The sequence below is a fragment of the Bos mutus genome, chromosome 8 (genome assembly GCF_027580195.1).
Source record: "Bos mutus isolate GX-2022 chromosome 8, NWIPB_WYAK_1.1, whole genome shotgun sequence".
Classification (NCBI taxonomy): Eukaryota; Metazoa; Chordata; class Mammalia; order Artiodactyla; family Bovidae; genus Bos; species Bos mutus.
Window position 1 is genome coordinate 106776906 of NC_091624.1, and position 19185 is coordinate 106796090.

General features: G+C 38.7%; 1 protein-coding gene across 1 annotated transcript in view; it reads right to left on the reverse strand.

Annotated features, from left to right (window-relative positions):
- The window catches only part of GALNTL6 (polypeptide N-acetylgalactosaminyltransferase like 6), a 1507590-nt gene that overhangs the window by 850191 nt on the left and 638214 nt on the right, over positions 1 to 19185 (reverse strand). The gene's annotated exons all lie outside the window — the stretch shown is intronic.

A 19185-nucleotide genomic window follows, 5' to 3' on the forward strand; every position in this document is an offset into this window, starting at 1 on the left:
CCAGTGGCTCAAAAAGAAGGTAAGAATTGCACTGAAATGTCATGGTCTTCTTAATATATATTTTCTCTATTGCAATCTAATAGTAATGAGGACAAATTTTATGTATTAACATCATTTCCATTGAGGAAGTGGTTAATGTTTGGGTGGATTTCTGGGAAGTTTTGGAAGTTTAACTTTTGTAATATTTATGCCCAAATAATCAGTTAAAGTTGGGTTATGTCTCCATGGCTGGCAGTGTTTAAGGCTCTAGGGGAGAAAAGAGACTTAAAGTGAAAGAAGTGAAAATTTAATCTTAAATAATCACATACTGATGCAACCTCATGGTGAGATTCAAATCATGACACTATGACCTTCCTTATGAGAACTATACAGATCTCATATTTCTGTTATCACTGTGAAGTAATCTGAGATGCCAAATAGGAAGTAGGTCTTAACTCTGGGCATAGTTGCAAGCAATTTAGTATATGTCATGGCTATGCTTTCAATATTCTTGATTTATTTAAGTAATTTATAAATAGGGCAGAAAACTGGGTCTCAAATCTCATTTAATTTTTAGTTTAGCATTGGTCATATTTGCCCAAGCTTTATGAAGGATAATGAATTCACTTGTTGGTGAAACATTTGAGTTACTTTAAAAATAATACAGAGTGAAATTTTAATCAATTATCAAAATTCAGTGATTTTCCTTATATGGACTACCTGAAGACAAAAGGGAGAGCAAAAATCTGGAAACAGACACAGTTTCTGCTTAAAAGCAAGAACATCTAATAATTTGTCTTTTGCCAGAAATGGCTACTGTTTAATTTACGAGAAAACAAAACAAAGTATAAATTTTGAAGCATGCATAGATTCTACCAGTATGCATAGAAACATACCAGAATATTCAAGACATTACCTACAATATGTTTTTAGTCAATTACTTCAATACTTTATTTTACTATGATCTCACTAGGATAACTTAAATATCACTGTGGATATAAAATAGATCTTGTCTTACAGCTTCAGATAATAGAATATTAGTATAATGTAATTATGGAGAAGGCAATGGCACCCCACTCCAGTACTCTTGCCTGGAAAAACCATGGACGGAGAAACCTGGTGGGCTGCAGTCCATGGGGTTGCTAAGACTCGGACACGACTGAGCGATTTCACTTTCACTTTTCACTTTCATGCATTGGAGAAGGAAATGGCAATCCACTCCAGTGTTCTTGCCTGGAGAATCCCAGGGACAGGGGAGTCTGGTGGGCTGCCATCTATGAGGTCATACAGAGTTGGACACGACTGAAGTGACACAGCAGCAGAATGCAATTAAAGAAAAAAATTAATTATCCTGGAAGTTATAATAAAATGACATATTTTAGACAAATAATTTAAATATAAAATGTAGACATTTCTTTCTATTTTGTCACTTTATTATTACTTTATTTGATCTCAGATTTTTTAAATTGTAAAAATATTTATAAAAATGGTAGATTTCGATGTTTTCAAATACAATTGAGAGAACTAGGAAAAAAACCATCAAATTGATACCATGAAATGGGCATAAAAGCCCTATAAAAGACATGCTCTTTAAAGAACCAGGGCTTCCCTGGTGGCTCAGTGGTAAAGAATCCGCCTGCAATGCAGGAGACCCATGTTTGATCTCTGGGTCAGGAAGATACCCTGGAGGAGGGAATGGCAATCCATTTCAGTATTCTGACCAGGAGAACTCTATGGATAGAGAAGCCTGGCAGGTTAAAGTTCATGGGGTCACAGTCAAACAGGACTGAGTGACTTTCACAAAGGAACATATTCCTTTAGGGATAACATAAAATTATTTTAAAGAGCAATATATGAAACATATGTGTCAGTGATTTCCAAGAGCATAGTGAGATGGGTGCTTTCACATATAATGAACAAAGATGGAAAAGAGTGCTAAAGGAATTCAGTGCATCTTGTCATAATTACAGAGTTACCCATTCAACAAAGCCAGAGACCTGAGACAAAGGTGTTTTCCTATATCAACATTCAGTTCAGTTCAGTTCAGTCACTCAGTCATGCCCGACTCTTTGTGACCCCATGGACTGCAGGATGCCAGGCTCCCCTGTCCATCACCAACTCCGGGAGCTCACTCAAAATCATGTCCATTAAGTCAGTGATGCCATCCAACCATCTCATACTCTGTCATCCCCTTCTCCTCCTGCCTTCAATCTTGCCCAGTATCAGGGTCTTTTCCAGTCAGTCAGTACTTCACATCAGGTGGCCAACGAATTGGAGCTCCATTTGAATACAGAGTTCCAAAGAATAGCAAGGAGAGATAAAAAACCTTCCTCTGCAATCAATGCAAAGAAATAGAAGAAAACAATAGAATGGGGAAGACAAGAGATCTCTTCAAGAAAATTAGAGATGCCAAGGGAACATTTCATGCAAAGATGGGCTCAATAAAGGACAGAAATGGTAGGGACCTAACAGAAGCAGAAGATATTAAGAAGAGGTGGCAAGAATACACAGAAGAACTGTACAAAAAAGATCTTCACGACCCAGATAATCATGATGGTGTGATCACTCACACTCACCTAGAGCCAGGCATCCTGGAATGTGAAGTCAAGTGGGCCTTAGGAAACATCACTATGAACAAAGCTAGTGGAGGTGATGGAATTCCAGTTGAGCTATTTCAAATCCTGAAAGATGATGCTGTGAAAGTGCTGCACTCAATATGCCAGCAAATTTGGAAAACTCAGCAGTGGCCACAGGCCTGGGAAAGGTCAGTTTTCATTCCAATCCCAAAGAAAAGCAATGCCAAAGAATGCTCAAACTATTGCACAATTGCACTCATCTCACACGCTAGTAAAGTAATGCTCAAAATTCTCCAAGCCAGGCTTCAGCAATACATGAACCATGAACTTCCATATGTTCAAGCTGGTTTTAGAAAAGGCAGAGGAACCAGAGATCAAATTGCCAACATCCTCTGGATCATTGAAAAAGCAAGAGAGTTCCAGAAAAACATCTATTTCTGCTTTATTGACTATTCCAAAGCCTTTGATTGTGTGGATCACAATAAACTGCAAAAATTTTGAAAGAGATGGAAATACCAGACCACCTGACCTGTCTCTTGAGAAATCTGTATGCAGGTCAGGATGCAACAGTTAGAGCTGGACATGGAACAACAGACTGGTTCCAAATAGGAAAAGAAGTATGTCAAGGCTGTATATTGTCACCCTGCTTATTTAACTTATATGCAGAGTACATCATGAGAAACGCTGGGCTGGAAGAAGCACAAGCTGGAATCAAGATTGCCAGAAGAAATATCAGTAACCACAAATATGCAGATGACACCACCCTTATGGTAGAAAGTTAAGAAGAACTAAAGAGCCTCTTGATGAAAGTGAAAGAGGAGAGTGAAAAAGTTGGCTTAAAGCTCAACATTCAGAAAATGAAGATCATGGCATCCAGTCCCATCACTTCATGCAAATAAATTGGGAAACAGTGGAAACAGTGGCTGAATTTATTTTTCTGGGCTCCAAAATCACTGCAGATGGTGACTGCAGCCATGAAATTAAAAGACGCTTACTCCTTGGAAGGAAAGTTATGACCAACTTAGACAGCATGTTAAAAAGCAGAGACATTACTTTGTCAACAAACGTCCATATAGTCAAGGCTATTGTTTTTCCAGTAGTCATGTATGGATGTGACAGTTGGACTGTGAAGAAAGCTGAACACCAAAGAATTGATGCTTTTGAACTGTGGTGTTGGAGAAGACTCTTGAGAGTCTCTTGGACTTCAAGGAGATCCAACCTGTCCATCCTAAAGGAGATCAGTCCTGGGTGTTCATTGGAAGGACTGATGTTTAAGCTGAAACTCCAATACTTTTGCCACCTGATGTGAAAAGCTGACTCATTTGAAAAGACCCTTATGTTGGGAAAGATTGAGGGCAGGAGGAGAAAGGGACAAAAGAGGATGAGATGGTTGGATGGCGTCACTGACTCAATGGACATGGGTTTGGGTGGACTCCAGGAGTTGGTGATAAATAGAGAGGCCTAGCGTGCTGTGGTTCATGGTGTCACAAAGAGTCAGACACGACTGAGTGACTGAACTCAACCGAACTGAACTTCAGTATCAGTCCTTCCAATGAATATTCAGGATTGATTTCTTTTACGATTGATTGGTTGGATCTCCTTGCAGTCCAAGGGACTCTCCCAAGTCTTATCCAACACCTCAGTTCAAGAGCATCAACTCTTTGGCGCTCACCTTTTTTTATGGTCCAACTGTCATATGCATACATGACTACTGGAAAAACCATAGCTTTAACTATACAGGCCTTTGTTGGTAAAGTAATGTCTCTGTTTTTTTTTTTTTAATATGCTGTCTATGTTGGTCATAGCTTTTCTTCCAAGGAGCAAGTGTCTTTAATTTCATGGCTCCAATCACCATCTGCTGTGATTTTGGAGCCCCAGAAAATAAAATCTGTCACTGTTTCCATTGTCTCCCTATCTATTTGCCATGAAGTGATGGGATGGGATGCCATGATCTTAGTTTTTTGAATGTTGATTTTGTATTATCCTGAATATTGATATTCAGGATATCAATATATAAAAACATCAAATATCAATATATCAAAATATCAAAACATCATACCTAACAATGCTCTGGGAATGTAACTGATATTCCCAAGAGGAAAATTATTCTTTTAACATTTAGAGGAGATATTGTACACATTGCTTGCTTGTTTTTTAAATAAAAACTGTATTCAGACCAATACACTATAGCAGGGTTCCCAACCCCTGGGCCATGGATCAGTTCATGTTAGGAACCAGGCTGCACAGCAGGAGATGAGCAGTAGGCAAGTGAAGCTTCTTTTGTATTTATGGCTTCTCCCTAATGTTTGCATGACCTTCTGAGCTCTACCTCCTCTCAGATCAGCAGTGGCATTAGGTTCTCATAGGAGCATGGACCCTACTGTTCCTGAATCATCCCAAAACTATCTCCCTGATCTCATCCATGGAAAAATTGTCTTCCACGAGACTAATCTCTGGTGTCAAAAAGGTTGGGGACCGCAAAGCAATCAATAGGCTTTGGGATTTAAATATATGTTTAACAGCTATATATAATCCATTAAGAAAAATAGGCAGACTTGTGAGGATGGAAGACTGATCATGGGCAAAAAAAGCCTTTGCTCATAAAAATATTTTAAGTAATTTCTATATAAGGGATGTGAAAGTATCTTTCTGTTCATTTGTGTGTTCAGTTCACAGTGATTTGCTATTGGCTTACTCTTAGCCAGGATGCAAAGTGGAGATAAAGAATGAATCGCAGTTTCTGACTTTAAGATATTTATGTTATAATAGGAGATACAGATTGGTAAAAGGCAAAGATTTAAAGGGGAATTGATAAGCAGACGTTTCAAGCATTTGAGAGTGGGGCCCCTAAATCAATTCATAAAGTAACTTCAATGCAAGTGAGAGTTAAAAGGGGCCTGCAAAAGACCAACTTGAGATATATTTAGGAAAATAATTGACATGACTTAGTAACTGTCTAGGAGAAACAGTTATGGAGGACCCCCACGTTTTGGACATAGGCAACTGATGTATGAAATACAGATGGAGGTAAGAACACAGTGCGTGAGGGACATTTGAGGGCTCAAGATTTGAGGGTAAAGATGAATTCAATTTTGACCACATGAACTTTGAAGTGTCTAAATGATATCGAGTTGAACATGAAAACAGATCCTTTGCTCCCTGTCCTGCTTGCTCATTTCTGTTCTCTTCCAGCCTTTAAAGACCCTAATTCTTTCAATTCTAGTATATGAGAGACAGCAAAAGAGACACAGATGTAAAGAACAGACTGTTGGGCTCTGTGGGAGAAGGCGAGGGTGGGATGATTTGAGAGAATAGCATTGAAACATGTATATTATCCTATGTGAAATAGAACGTCAGTCCAGGTTCAATGTGAGACAGGGTGCTCAGGGCTGGTGCACTGGGATGACCCTGAGGGATGGGATGGGGAGGGAGGTGGGAGGGAGGGTCAGGATGGGGAACACATGTACATCCAGGGCTGATTCATGTCAATGTATGGCAAAGATCACCACAATATTGTAAAATAACTAGCCTCCAATTAAAATAATTAAAAAAGACCCTAATTCTAGGAATGAGATTAACTCAGCAACTCAACCTAACTCCTGACTTATGCTCTCCTGAATGCACACTATGCCTTGTCTAACCTGCTGATTCTTTTCCTAGAGAAAAAGAGGTAAGGATGAAGAATAAACTAGCTAAAAAATGACTAGCTCTCTACCCCAGCAGCCCCTTTAGCAACCCAGCAGGCAGATCACGCAGGCAAGATAACATCAGAAGAGATGTTCACGCAATGGAGAATGATCAGAACCCAACATCCTGCTCTGATAAATTCACTGAGATTCTTCCCCATTTCCCCCTTTAAAACTGGTCGTGGCCAAGCAGAATCTTCAGAGTTGGTCTCTGGACAAATCCACCTTCTCCTCAGATTGTTGGCTTTTCTGATTAAAGCATATTTCCTGTCTATTCACACTTGCCTCTCAAATGACTGGCTTTTGAGCAACTGAACCTGAGTTCAGTAACAAACACAGGAGTGATATATGACATACACAATTAGCTGTCTATGTATGTACATGTGTGTGTATGTGTATCTATCCATCATCTATGTGTCTGCTACCTATCATCTATATATTATATAACTATTTATCATCTATCATCCATGCATCTATCCATCTATCCATCCATCCATTCATCTATCATCCCTCTATCTATCCGTTTATCTAACATCCATCCATCTATCTATCCATCTATTTATCATCTATCTATCTATAGTTCAAATAAAGATCTGATTTACTGGAAGCACAAGTTGATGAGTAACAGCTCCAGGACTGATGCCAGAGCATCAACACTGTCTCTATACCATCACCATCCTAGAACTTGCCAAGTTGGCCTTACCATAAGTACCAGCAGACAGTCAACCGAGTGCTTTCTCTCATCTCTGATAAAAGGCAAATCAAAAGTTCAGAGGCAAATTGGTTCCCCAGTCAATGAAGCTGGGGAAAAAGCAGGTCTCTAATGAAGCATCTCTGAGGTGTTTTCTGTATCATTGCCATGGTTTTCCAGCAAGATGGAGCCTCAGGTGCCCACAGGGATAAGCATCAGGATGGGGATCTTTGACTGGCTGATTTCCCTTCCCTGTCTTACCTCTTCACCCTCCTTGCCCAGGTATACTCTGTGATTGTCTCTTTAAAACTACTGCAGTCAAATTGTGTCTGAGAGTCTACTTTAGGGGAAACCAAGCTGAAACAATCAGCCTGCCAATGCAGGAGACACAGAAGACTTGGGGTTGATCCCTGGGTCAGGAACATCCCCTGGAGGAGGAAATGGAAACTCACTCTAGTATTCTTGTCTGGAGAATTCCATGGACAGAGGAGCCTGGCAGGCTACAGTCCATGGGGTCACAAAGAGTTGGACATGACTGAGCATACACCCACATTACATTAAAAATAGCCTTAATCTAATAAGTAGACTATTAGTAACAAAGTTACCTTCTTTACATAGATGCCTGTAATTTTTTTCAATGAGACTAAACTCACTCATTATAAGTATTCCTCAAATATTGAAAAATCACATTTTATACATTAGAGTATTGAGGTTTAAATGTGGCTTTGCCACTTGTGTGAAAATGGGTCAGTTATTTAACTTCTATAAGACTAGTTTTCTCATGTGTAACAATATAGAAGCCAAAAATGATAATTTATTCATAATTTGTGAAAGAGAATTAAATTAGATAATCCATACAAAGCACTCAGTACAGTATTATATTTGATTATAGCTTTTTAAAATTACATGTTGCTGTTATTGTTGCTTTAAAATTTTTTTTTTTGATGAGGAATTGAATTTGTTCTCATATTGCTTCTTTTTCGTGTTTTGGTTGTTTGGCCATGAGGAATGTGGGATCTTAGTTCCCGGCCAGATATCGAACCCACATCCCCTACATTGGCAGGTGAAGTCTCAACCACTGGATCATCAGGAAAGTCTGTCGTTGCCTTAACAGTTGTCATTTTACTGTCAAGTCCTCTGTGAAAGATGCTAGGAAACAAGGAGAGACACGAACTGCGTGAGAGGAAGTGAGAGACACATGATACAAAGATGAATAAATTACAGTTTCCTCCCTTAAGGATTCACAGACCAGTGGACAGATACATTAAATGATTAGACTCAAATGAGACAAGGGGCATAATAGACGGCACAGAGGCACTGAAGAGCCCGCAGGAAGTATGACCAACTTTATCTGAAAGAACTAGGGATGTCTTTATAGATGAGTCTGTATGTGGAAAACAAGTCATGGAGGATCTTGAAAGTGATTCTAAGAAATCTGGACATTAGCCTGCAGTCAATATGAAGTATTTCTCATACTGTTAATGATGGGGAAGACAGGATAATGTTTATAATTCCTCTGACATCTGGGTAAATGATGCATCGAGACAGCAAAGATGAAAGGAAGAAAGTTTAGAGATTGAAATAGCTTGGGCAAAAATAATGAGGGTGCTGATCTGATTTTTACTCTAAGGAAAGCCAGCCTGTTTGTGGTGGTGCCTGAACTGATTAAATTATATTTAGTCATCCCAGCATTTAAGCTACTCCAAAGGAAATTGAATTCACTCTCAAAGTCAGCCATTGCATTGGCCAAGCTATTGTTCAGATCACCACTTCTCATTATTACTAGAAATATTGAAGCATATCCAGAATTTTATTAAGAATCTGCAACCTGTGTATTTTAGATTTAACTTCAAGTCAAGCTGGGAATGGGAATTTTGTGAAATAAGAAGACAATGTGGTAATATGGAACTGTGTTGAAGAAATAAGTAAAATGAAGTCAGACACAATTTATATGTTTATGGATAGGTAGCAAATTTATGAAAAGAAAATAGGGATAGTTTAAAACTGTTGTATTAAGTGTATAGGACTACGGGTGAAAATGCATGCTGTTATTGCATTTCATAGTATGTATTATTTTAAAATAAGCCTTTTCATAAAATTAACTTGGAGAGTAATAATGGTTCAGAAATGAGGACATCTCTTCAAGTAATACTTTATCTAAGTGAATGGAAAAACAAATCTTTAAATTTAAATGTACCAAAGAGACAAAAGAAATAAATTCTTAAGCTACTTGTGAGAAACAACAAATCTTAAAGGCATTTAAAAAAGTTGATTAAAAACCAGTCGGTAAACATCCTGCTAAACCATTCACAATAATGAAAATAAAACTGAATAGAATATTTCTCACACTCTTCTGTTTCCACAAACAGAGCATATATGTTTTCTGAAATTCACTATTGACATTTAATAACAGGGTGATTTAAAGATATATTTAGTTTAACAATATTCTTTATTATAAACATACTTAACCACCATTCTTTTATAATTACATTAATTTATCTTTGCAATTTCACTGGTTTCACAAAAGGTGGTTCTTTCACAAATAGGAATAAGCCAATAAAAAAAAAATTAGAGATATGTGATTTAAGTACCTGACTTATTTGTGATTTTTTTTTTTGTCTGAAAGAGATATTTTACTGTTCATTCAACAATATAAACCTTTATACTTTGTTTAGGTAAACTTGCATTTAAGATTCTCAAAGCCTTCATATTTTCCTTACCATCATCTAAACACACTTTCTCATGCCTAAGGCTGATTACATAATATTTTGGAGATGCCATTCTATCACTGGCTTTTTAAGACATCTTTATATTAATCCAATCCATTAAATTATATAAATACTGTAATATTTTTAAAGTGAGGTAGGCAATTACTGCATTAGATCAAACATTTTTGTGAGATATGTAATCTATTATCCACAAATACTTCTGGAAGTAAGCCATTTAATAATATGTATAAAGAAATACCTATGACAAAAATTTATGACAAATTATCATTTGAATACAGACTCTAAGAAGGCCTGGACCACTGAACCCCTGGGCTGTCTGAACCACTAGATTACACTAGTAGGGGAAGGAAAGAAGTAGACGTTGTGCCCCTATATCTAATATTTCTTTATTAGTTTTGTATATTTTAATAAAAACAGAGAGCTTTGCAACTTCCAGCTAATATTATTTCTGGCTAAGATTATCACTGGGATTTCTCCTTTTAACCAAGATGGGGTAACATGGTGGGGGGTGGGGGGCTTCCCAGATGGCTCAGTGGTAAAGAACCCACCTGACAATGCAGGAGACACAGGAGACCAGGGTTTCATCCATGAGTCTGGAAGATCCCCTGGAAGAGGAAATGGCAACCCACTCCAGTATTGCTGCTTGGGAAATTCCACGTACAAAGGAAACCTGGTGGGCTACAGTCCATGGGGTCATAAACAGTTGGAAATGACTGAGTACAAGCACAGTGGAGTAACATAGCATACCTATTCTTCCACTTGACCACCTGAACAACCATATGAAAATATGAAACAATGGTTTTCAAGACATGGGCAAAAAAATATAGAAATTATTCAGAGAGGAAGCAAACATGTCCCTCTGCTTATACACCAGAGTGAAATTCTAGGCAATGCTGAAGTTAGGAGAAACTCAGGTATACCCAGGTGATTTCCTTAAATGGTAGAGATGAAGCCAACAATCTAGAGTTATCAAAGTATGTAAGAGTTCGCAGGAAAGAACGGTATAGAAAGAAAACCTAGGCAGTCTACAGTGTTCCCTTGAATCTTCAGCAGAGAAGAAGATTCTTCACTGGTCACGTATGGATGAGAGAGTTGGACTGTGAAGAAGGCTGAGCACCGAAGAATTGATGCTTTTGAACTGTGGTGTTGGAGAAGACTTTTGAGAGTCCCTTGGACTGCATGGAGATCCAACCAGTCCATTCTGAAGGAGATCAGCCCTGGGATTTCTTTGGAAGGAATGATGCTAAAGCTGAAACTCCAGTACTTTGGCCACTTCATGCGAAGAGTGGACTCATTGGAAAAGACTCTGATGCTGGGAGGGATTAGGGGCAGGAGGAGAAGGGGACGACAGAGGATGAGATGGCTGGATGGCATCACTGACTCGATGGATGTGAGTCTGAGTGAACTCCGGGAGTTGGTGATGGACAGGGAGGCCTGGCATGCTGCAATTCATAGGGTCTCAAAGAGTCAGACATGACTGAGTGACTGAACTGAACTGACTGATACTAATAAGTTTCATTATCATTCCATTTGAAATACTTTTTAATTTCTATGATTCTACATTTGACCTGTGGGTTATTCATAAATGTATTATTTGATTTCTAAATATTTGCAACTCTTCTGCATATATTATTTTTTATTGTTTTTAATTTAGTTTGATGTGAGGACATTCAGGATTAATTCAATCTATTGAAATTTATTAAGAGTTGTTTATGCATAGATGTAGATCTAGTTGGATAAACATTCCATGTGCAACTGAAAAAAAATTATTATACAATTATTGAATATTGGATTCAAAAAATGTAAGTAAATTAAGTCAGTTAATTGATTTTATACAAACACACATATCTCTCAAGTGAAACATGTAACACTTGGGACATTTTTCATGTAATGCTAAATGTGCTATTAGTAATGATAGTAATAAAGAGGCAAGCAGTTATACTTAGGGTTTCCTTTAGGGCCCACATTCTATATGGTTAAGATTTTATTCTGTTTTGTAACGGTAGTGAAAATTCTCTGAAATGGAAATAAAGAGTGTGTCTACCCAGTTGTAGTCAGTTTCACTAGGATCAGTCGATTTCACTACTTCTATGTGAGAGGGAAACCACTGCATAATGCTGCAGATTGTTTGACCTCATGCATTAATGCGTACATGCTCTGTCATGTCCCGCTCTTTGCTAACACATGGACTGTAGCCCATCAGGCTCCTCTGCCCATGGGCTTCTCCAGGCAAGAACACTGGAGTGGGTAGCCACTTCAAATGCAATTTTGTTGTGTTGTAGGTTTTTTGTACCGTTAGACCACCTTTGGATATATATATACAAATGCCAGTTTTCAGCACCTTGGACACACCCTGAATTAAAAAATTCATTACCTCACTCTATCAAAAACCTGTAAAATGTCTTTACTGATAGATGACAATTCAGACAATTTTGTGAAGTCTGTTTTAAACAGATTTCCTAAACAAGATGATCAAAATAGCTAAGTGTATCGTTGCTAGTAAACTACAATTTTTTTTTTTAAATTTTATCAAAGGAACCATTCATGTTCAGAAAGGAGAGAGAGCCTCTTTATTTTCTTTGAGCTTTTTGCCACTGTATAATTTCTTGCAAAGCCATTTTGGTTCAGCTAAATTTCTCTCATCCTCATTCTCAATTGCTACAGAATAAAATGTCAACTGGCATCTGGCTACTGACAAGCAGACCATATAGCATATTTGTATAAGTCATTTTCAAGCAACCAATTTACATAGTAATTGTTTTAATGTCAGCTTATTCAATTTTCAATGGCTGGCTTTAGTCACACTGTTTTTCTTTTCTAATCTTGCCATGCCAGTTGGGTTTGATAAAGCAGTGATAACTGGTAATTTATTTGCCTTTGGCAGGCCTGGAAAATTAGATTGGATTGTTGAATATATGTGTATTTGAAGGTACAGGAGGGTAATCACTGTTTATTAATTTATTTGGGAACTTTTAAAAAATTTATTTTTTCATTGAAGGATAATTGCATTACAGAATTTTGTTGTTTTCTGTCAAACATCAACATGAATCAGCCATAAGGAACTTATTTTACAAATTAATAATTTATATGGTACTATGATTACTACTTTAATATAATATGATGTCTTATGTCTGTACTAAGGAATAAAAAGAGTTTGTTCATGTAGCCGTGTGTTTACTGTAGCTCTGAGGCAGAAACATAATGACCACAGAAGGGAGAGCGACAGTGGAGGGCAGAGAGGGGCAGAAACCAACAGGGAGTCTGGTAAGTATTTTAGACAGAAGGGAGGATTAATGATCAGCCCTGGTTTTCAAGGCTCACTCTGTTGAATGTATTGGACAGGAACAATAGAGAGTGTGTGAGGTCTAGATATGAGGTTATCCTAGGATTTCACTTCTGAGATGAGGGGCTTCCCTGGTGGTCCAGTGGTCAAGACTTGGCCTTCCAATGCAAGGAGTGAAGGTTTGATCCCTGGCCAGGGAACTAAGATCCCACAGCAAAAAATCAAAACATAAAACATAAGCAATATTGTAACAAATTCAGTAAAGACTTTAAAAATGGTCTCTACTTAAAAAAAAAAAAAAAAAAAAGGAGAGAGATAGATATGATGGTGGATGTAGCTGAGTCCCAGGGAAGGGATGCCTTCTAGACTTTGGCTCTGTATTTTAGAGATGGAATTAACAGGCTTTGGTGGATGAGGTTGGCAAAGAGAGTAAATAAAATAATGAAACTGAGGGCCAGTACAGAGCATCATTGAGCTGTAACATCCAGTCATCATGGAGCATCAGTGAACTGTAACAGCTAGTCATCAGATAATGAGGATTTGTTTGCAGAAGAGACAGAAAGGCACTGGGAGGAAATGTCACCATGTTTCCTTTCTAAGAAACAGACACAAAAACACTGAAAAATGCGAGGAGGGCCCAACTGTCAAACTGCGCTGGAATGTTTCACAAGACAAAGTGTAAAAATATTGGGTTTTGGCAACATGGAAGGCAATAGTGACTTTGGCAAGAAAAATGTGGGTGGGATTCTAGTGTCTGGAGTCAAATTAAGACTCCGAAGAGTGGGTGGAAGCTGAGGAAATCAATCTATTAGAAGCTGGGGTGGACTGCTGGAGGGAAATACTAGTTAAAGTGATTTTACAGATATGGAAGTAGAGATGTTTTTATCATATGATTAAACTTAAGCCAGAATAATGGACAAAATATTTTTAAACATTAAAACTAAACTCTTCCCTTCCGCATAGAATAAAAGCAATTCTTTCCACAGTAGGAGTTCCAGAGTTTTAAAGGAATTTTATCAGAAAACAAATGTTTATATTACTGAAAGAGTTAAACTTCACACATACACACATACAATTGGTACTTATCACAACACACCGGTTATAGAACATTAGGGATAAAGACTTATTACACTGATTCAGATGATAAGGTCTAATGGAGTAATCAGTTGCTTGATTTGGTAAAAACTACTCCAGTGTTCTTGCCTGGAGAGTCCCAGGGACAGGGAGCCTGGTGGGCTGCCGTTTATGGGGTCGCACAGAGTCGGACACGACTAAAGCGACTTAGCATAGCATAGCATACGAGTAAAGTCACTCCAGTACTCTTGCCTGGAAAATCCCATGGATGGAGGAGCCTCGTAGGCTGCAGTCATGGGGCCGCTAAGAGTCTGACATGACTGAGCAACTTCACTTTCACTTTTCACTTTTCACTTTCATGCATTGGAGAAGCAAATGGCAACCCACTCCAGTGTTCTTGCCTGGAGAATACCAGGGATGGGGCAGCCTGGTGGGCTGCCGTCTATGGGGTCTCACAGAGTCGGACACGACTGAAGCACCTTAGCAGCAGCAGGAGTAAAGTACTGGAGAAGGAAATGGCAACCCACTCCAGTGTTCTTGCCTGGAGAATCCCAGGGACGGAGAAGCCTGGTGGGCTGCTCTCTGTGGGGTCGCACAGAGTCAGACACGACTGAAGCGACTTAGCAGCAGGAGCAGGAGTAAATTACATTATTTGACTAGGAGAAAACTGAAGTGATTTATTATTTTTTTCAAAGAGCTTTACTGAGATATATTTCACATAACATCCAATTCATTTGTTGCATCAGGTCAAGTGTACAATTCATGGATTTTTACTTTATTTACAGATATGTGTAACCATTATCACAACAGATTTTAGAATATATTCATCAACTTGAAAACAAGTCTCATGGAAGTTCCTTAAAAAAATAAAAACAAAAATACTGTTTAATTCAGTGATTCTATTACTGGGCATATACCCCGAGAAAACCATAATTCAAAAAGACACATGTAGCCCACTGTTCACAGCTGCATTATTTACAATAGCCAGGACATAGAAGCAACCTAAATGGCCAACCACAGATGAATAGATAAAGAAGATGTGCTACATGTATACAATGGAATGTTAGCAAAAGGAATAAAATTAGGTCATTTGTAGAGATGCGAATGGACCTAGAATCTGTCATGCAGAGTGAAGTAAGTAAAAAAATAAAAGAGAAAAAGATCATTAACACACATATATATAGACTCTTGAAAAATGGGACAGATAAACCTATTTCTAGGACAGGAATGGAGAGGCAAATGTAGAAAATGTATCTAATGGACTTGTGGACACTGTGGCAGAAGGGGCAGGTGGAATGAATTGGGAGAGTAGGATTGTCATACAGACACTACGATGAGTAAAACAGATGGCTACTGGGAAGCTTCTGTAGAGCACAGGGAGCTCCGCTCAGTGCTCTGTGATGACAGAGGGCTGGGATGGTGGGAGGGTACCGGGGAGGTCCAAGAGGGAGGGGACACATGTATACTTAAAGCTGATTCACTTCATTGTACAGCAGAAACTCATACAACATTTTAAAGCAATTATACTCCAATTAAAAAAAAAATCTCATAGCCTTAGTTATAACTACCCTGATTTTTGTCCACTCATAGCCCTAGAGAACCACTATTTACACATTCTGTTTCTCAGATTTTTCTATTGTGGACATTCATGCAGACAGAAGCATATATTATATGGATTTTTTTTCACTTAGCATACTGTTTTCAAGGTTAACCAAGTGAAGTAAAGTCGCTCAGTCATGTCCGACTCTTTGTGACCCCATGGACTGTAGTCACCCAGACTCCTCTGTCCATGGGATTCTCCAGAATACTGGAGTGGGTTGCCATTTCCTTCTCCAGGAGATCTTCCCGTCCCAGGGATTTAACCCAGGTCTCCTGCATTGCAGGCAGACACTTTACCATCTGAGCCACCAGGGAAGTCCAAAGATGTAGCATTTATAAGTATTCTGTTCCTTTTTATGACTGAATCATCTTCCACGATACCACTTCAGTTCAGTTCAGTTCAATTCAGTTGCTCAGTCATGTCCAGCTCTTTGCAACCCCATGGACTGCAGCACTGTGCAGCTTCCCTGTCCATTACCAACTCCTGGAGCTTGTTCACACTCATATCCATCGAGTCAGTGATGCCACCCAACCATCTCATCCTCTGTTGTCCTCTTTTCCTCCTTCAATCTTGTCCTCTTTTCCTCCTGCCTTCAATCATTGGTCTTTTCCAATGATTCAGTTCTTCCCATCTGGTGGCCAAAGAATTGGAGCTTCAGCTTTAGCATCAGTCCTTTCAATGAATATTCAGGACTGATTTCATTTAGGATGGACTCGTGCATCTCCTTGTAATCCAAGGGACTCTCAAAAGTCTTCTCCAGCACCACAGTTCGAAAGCATCAATTCTTCGGCCATGGGGTCCCAAAGAGTTGTACATGACAGAGATGCCATGATCTTAGTTTTTCTGAATGTTAAGTTTTAAGCCAACTTTTTTCACTCTCCTCTTTCACTTTCATCAAGAGACTCTTTAGTTATTCTTTGCTTTCTGCCACAAGGGTGATGTCATCTTCGTATCGAGGTTACTACTGATAGCCTCTCCCTTCTCCAAAGGATCTTCATAACCCAGGGATCGAAAACAGGTCTCCTCCATTACAGGCAGATTCTTTACCAGCTGAGCCACAAGGAAAGCCCATGATATGACTTACAATGTTTTACTTAACCAGTGACTTACTGATAAACAGCTGGGTTGTTGCCACCTTTTGACTATTATGAATAATGCTCCTATAAACATTCATATGTGACTTCTGTGTAGACATGTTTTCATTTCCCTTTGGTGTATTCTTGATGGTAGAATTTCTGGGTCATATGGTAACTGTGCTTAATTGTTAGAGGAACTGCAAGCATATTTTCTAATGCACTCACACTACTTTACATTCCCACTGTTAGCGTACAAGGGTCCTACTTTCTCCACATCATCACCAACATTTATTATTTGACTTCTTAGGTGGCGCTAGTGGTAAAGAATCTGCCTGCCATTGCAGGAAACACAAAAGACTCGGGTTTGATCCCTGGGTCAAGAAGATTCTCTGGAGGAGGAAATGGCAACCCATACCACTCTTCTTGCCTGGAGAATCCCATGGACAGAGAGCCTGGAGGCTAGTCTATGTGGTCACAGAGTGTCGCACATGACACTGAGCAACAAGCACACACAGTGGCTGTGAAGTAGTAACTCATTTTTGTTTGGATACGTATTTCCCAGATGACTGGGCTTCCCTGTGGCTCAGACAATAAAGAATCCACCTGCAGTGCAGGAGACCTGGGTTCGATCCCTGGGTTGGGAAGATCCCCTGGAGAAGGGAATGACAACACACTTCAGTACTCTTGCCTGGAGAGTTCCAAGGACACAGGAGCCTGAGGGTTACAGTCCATGGGGTCACAAAGAGTTGGACACAACTGATCGACTAACACTTTCTTTTTTTTTTCCTAGATGACTAAAGGCATTGAGCATTTTTCATGGATGTATTGGCTGTTTCCATATCTTCCATGAAGAAATGAGTATTCAGATCATATGCCTATAGTTTAACTGGGTCATTGGTCTTTTTATTATTAAATTATAAGTTTTTATATATTCTAGATACAAATTTCTTATCAGACACACAATTTGCAAATATTTCTCCACTACTGTGGGTTGTCATTTTGCATTCTTGATGGTGTCCTTTAAAGCATAAAAGTTTGATGCATTAATTTTGACAAAGGTCAATTTATCTATTTCTTTTGTTCCTTATGCTTTTGGCATGATGCACAAGAACATGCTCAGTCATTCAGCTGTGTCAGACTCTTTGCAACCCCATGGTCTGTAGCCCACCAGCACAGGCAAGAATACTGGAGAGGAGTGCTATTTCCTCCTCCTGGGGATCTTCCTGACCCTGAGATTGAACCCCTCTCTTGTGTCTCCTGCATTGCAGGTGGATTCTTTACCCTAATCTGAGCCATCAGAAAAGCCTTTATCAAATCATAGGTCATGATGATTTACTTCTGTGTTTTCTTCTGAGGTCATTGATACGTTTTATGCTCACCTTCTGTGGTAGTTGGTAAAGAATCTGCCTGCAAAGAGGGAGACCTGGGTTCGTTCCCTGGATTGTAAAGATCCCTGGAGAAGGGAAAGGCTACCACTCCAGTATTCTGGCCTGGAGAATTCCATGGACTATATAGTCCATGGGATCACAAAGAGTAGGACAGGACTGAGTGATTTTCACTTTCACTTTCTTTTTTTTGTGGTCTGAGTTAAGGGTCCAACATCTTTCTTTTACATGTGGTCTCCTGGTTGTCCAAGTACCATTTGTTTAGAAGATTATTTGTTCCACATTGAACGGTTTTGGCACCCTTGTCAAAAAATCAATTTGTCCAGGACATATGGAACTATTTCTGGACTCTCAATTATACTCTATTCATCTATATATCTATCCACATACTACACTGTATTGATTACTGTTGACATGCAATAAATTTGAAATCAGGAATTGTGTGTTATCCCATTTGTTTGCTGTTCTTCAGGATTGTCCTGGCTATGCTGGGTCCCTTGCAATTTCACATGAATTTTAGAATCAGCTTGTCAACTTCTAAAGAGAAGTCATCTGGGATTTGTATGAGAATTTCTCTCAATCTATAGCTCAGCTTTGAGTGTCCTGCTGAGTTAATATTAACTCTTCTGATTCACAAATATGGGATGCTTCTTCATCTCTTCCCTTTCATTCCACAATGTTTTGTAGTTTTCAAAGTATACGTTTCACATCTCGTTGTTCAGTTAATTCCTAAATATTTTATTCATTTTGATTTTATGGGGAATTGCTTTCTTTAAAGCTATGATCAGATTATTCACTGCAAGTGTATAAAAATAAAATGATTTTCATATATTGGTGTTATACCTGAGTACCTTGCTGACATTGCTTATTTGTTCTCTTAGCTTTCTCAGTGGATTCCCTATGGTTTTCTATATAACATTATGTCATCTGCCAATAGAGAAGTTGTAACTCTTCTTTTCTAATTTGGATCACTTTCCCTCTTTTTCTTGCCCAACTGTCTCAACTATAATCTATAGTACAGTGTTAAGTAGAAGCAGTGAGCCCAAATATTCATTTCACCTCATCATCTCAGGAGCAATGTATCCAGTCTTTCATCACTAACACTG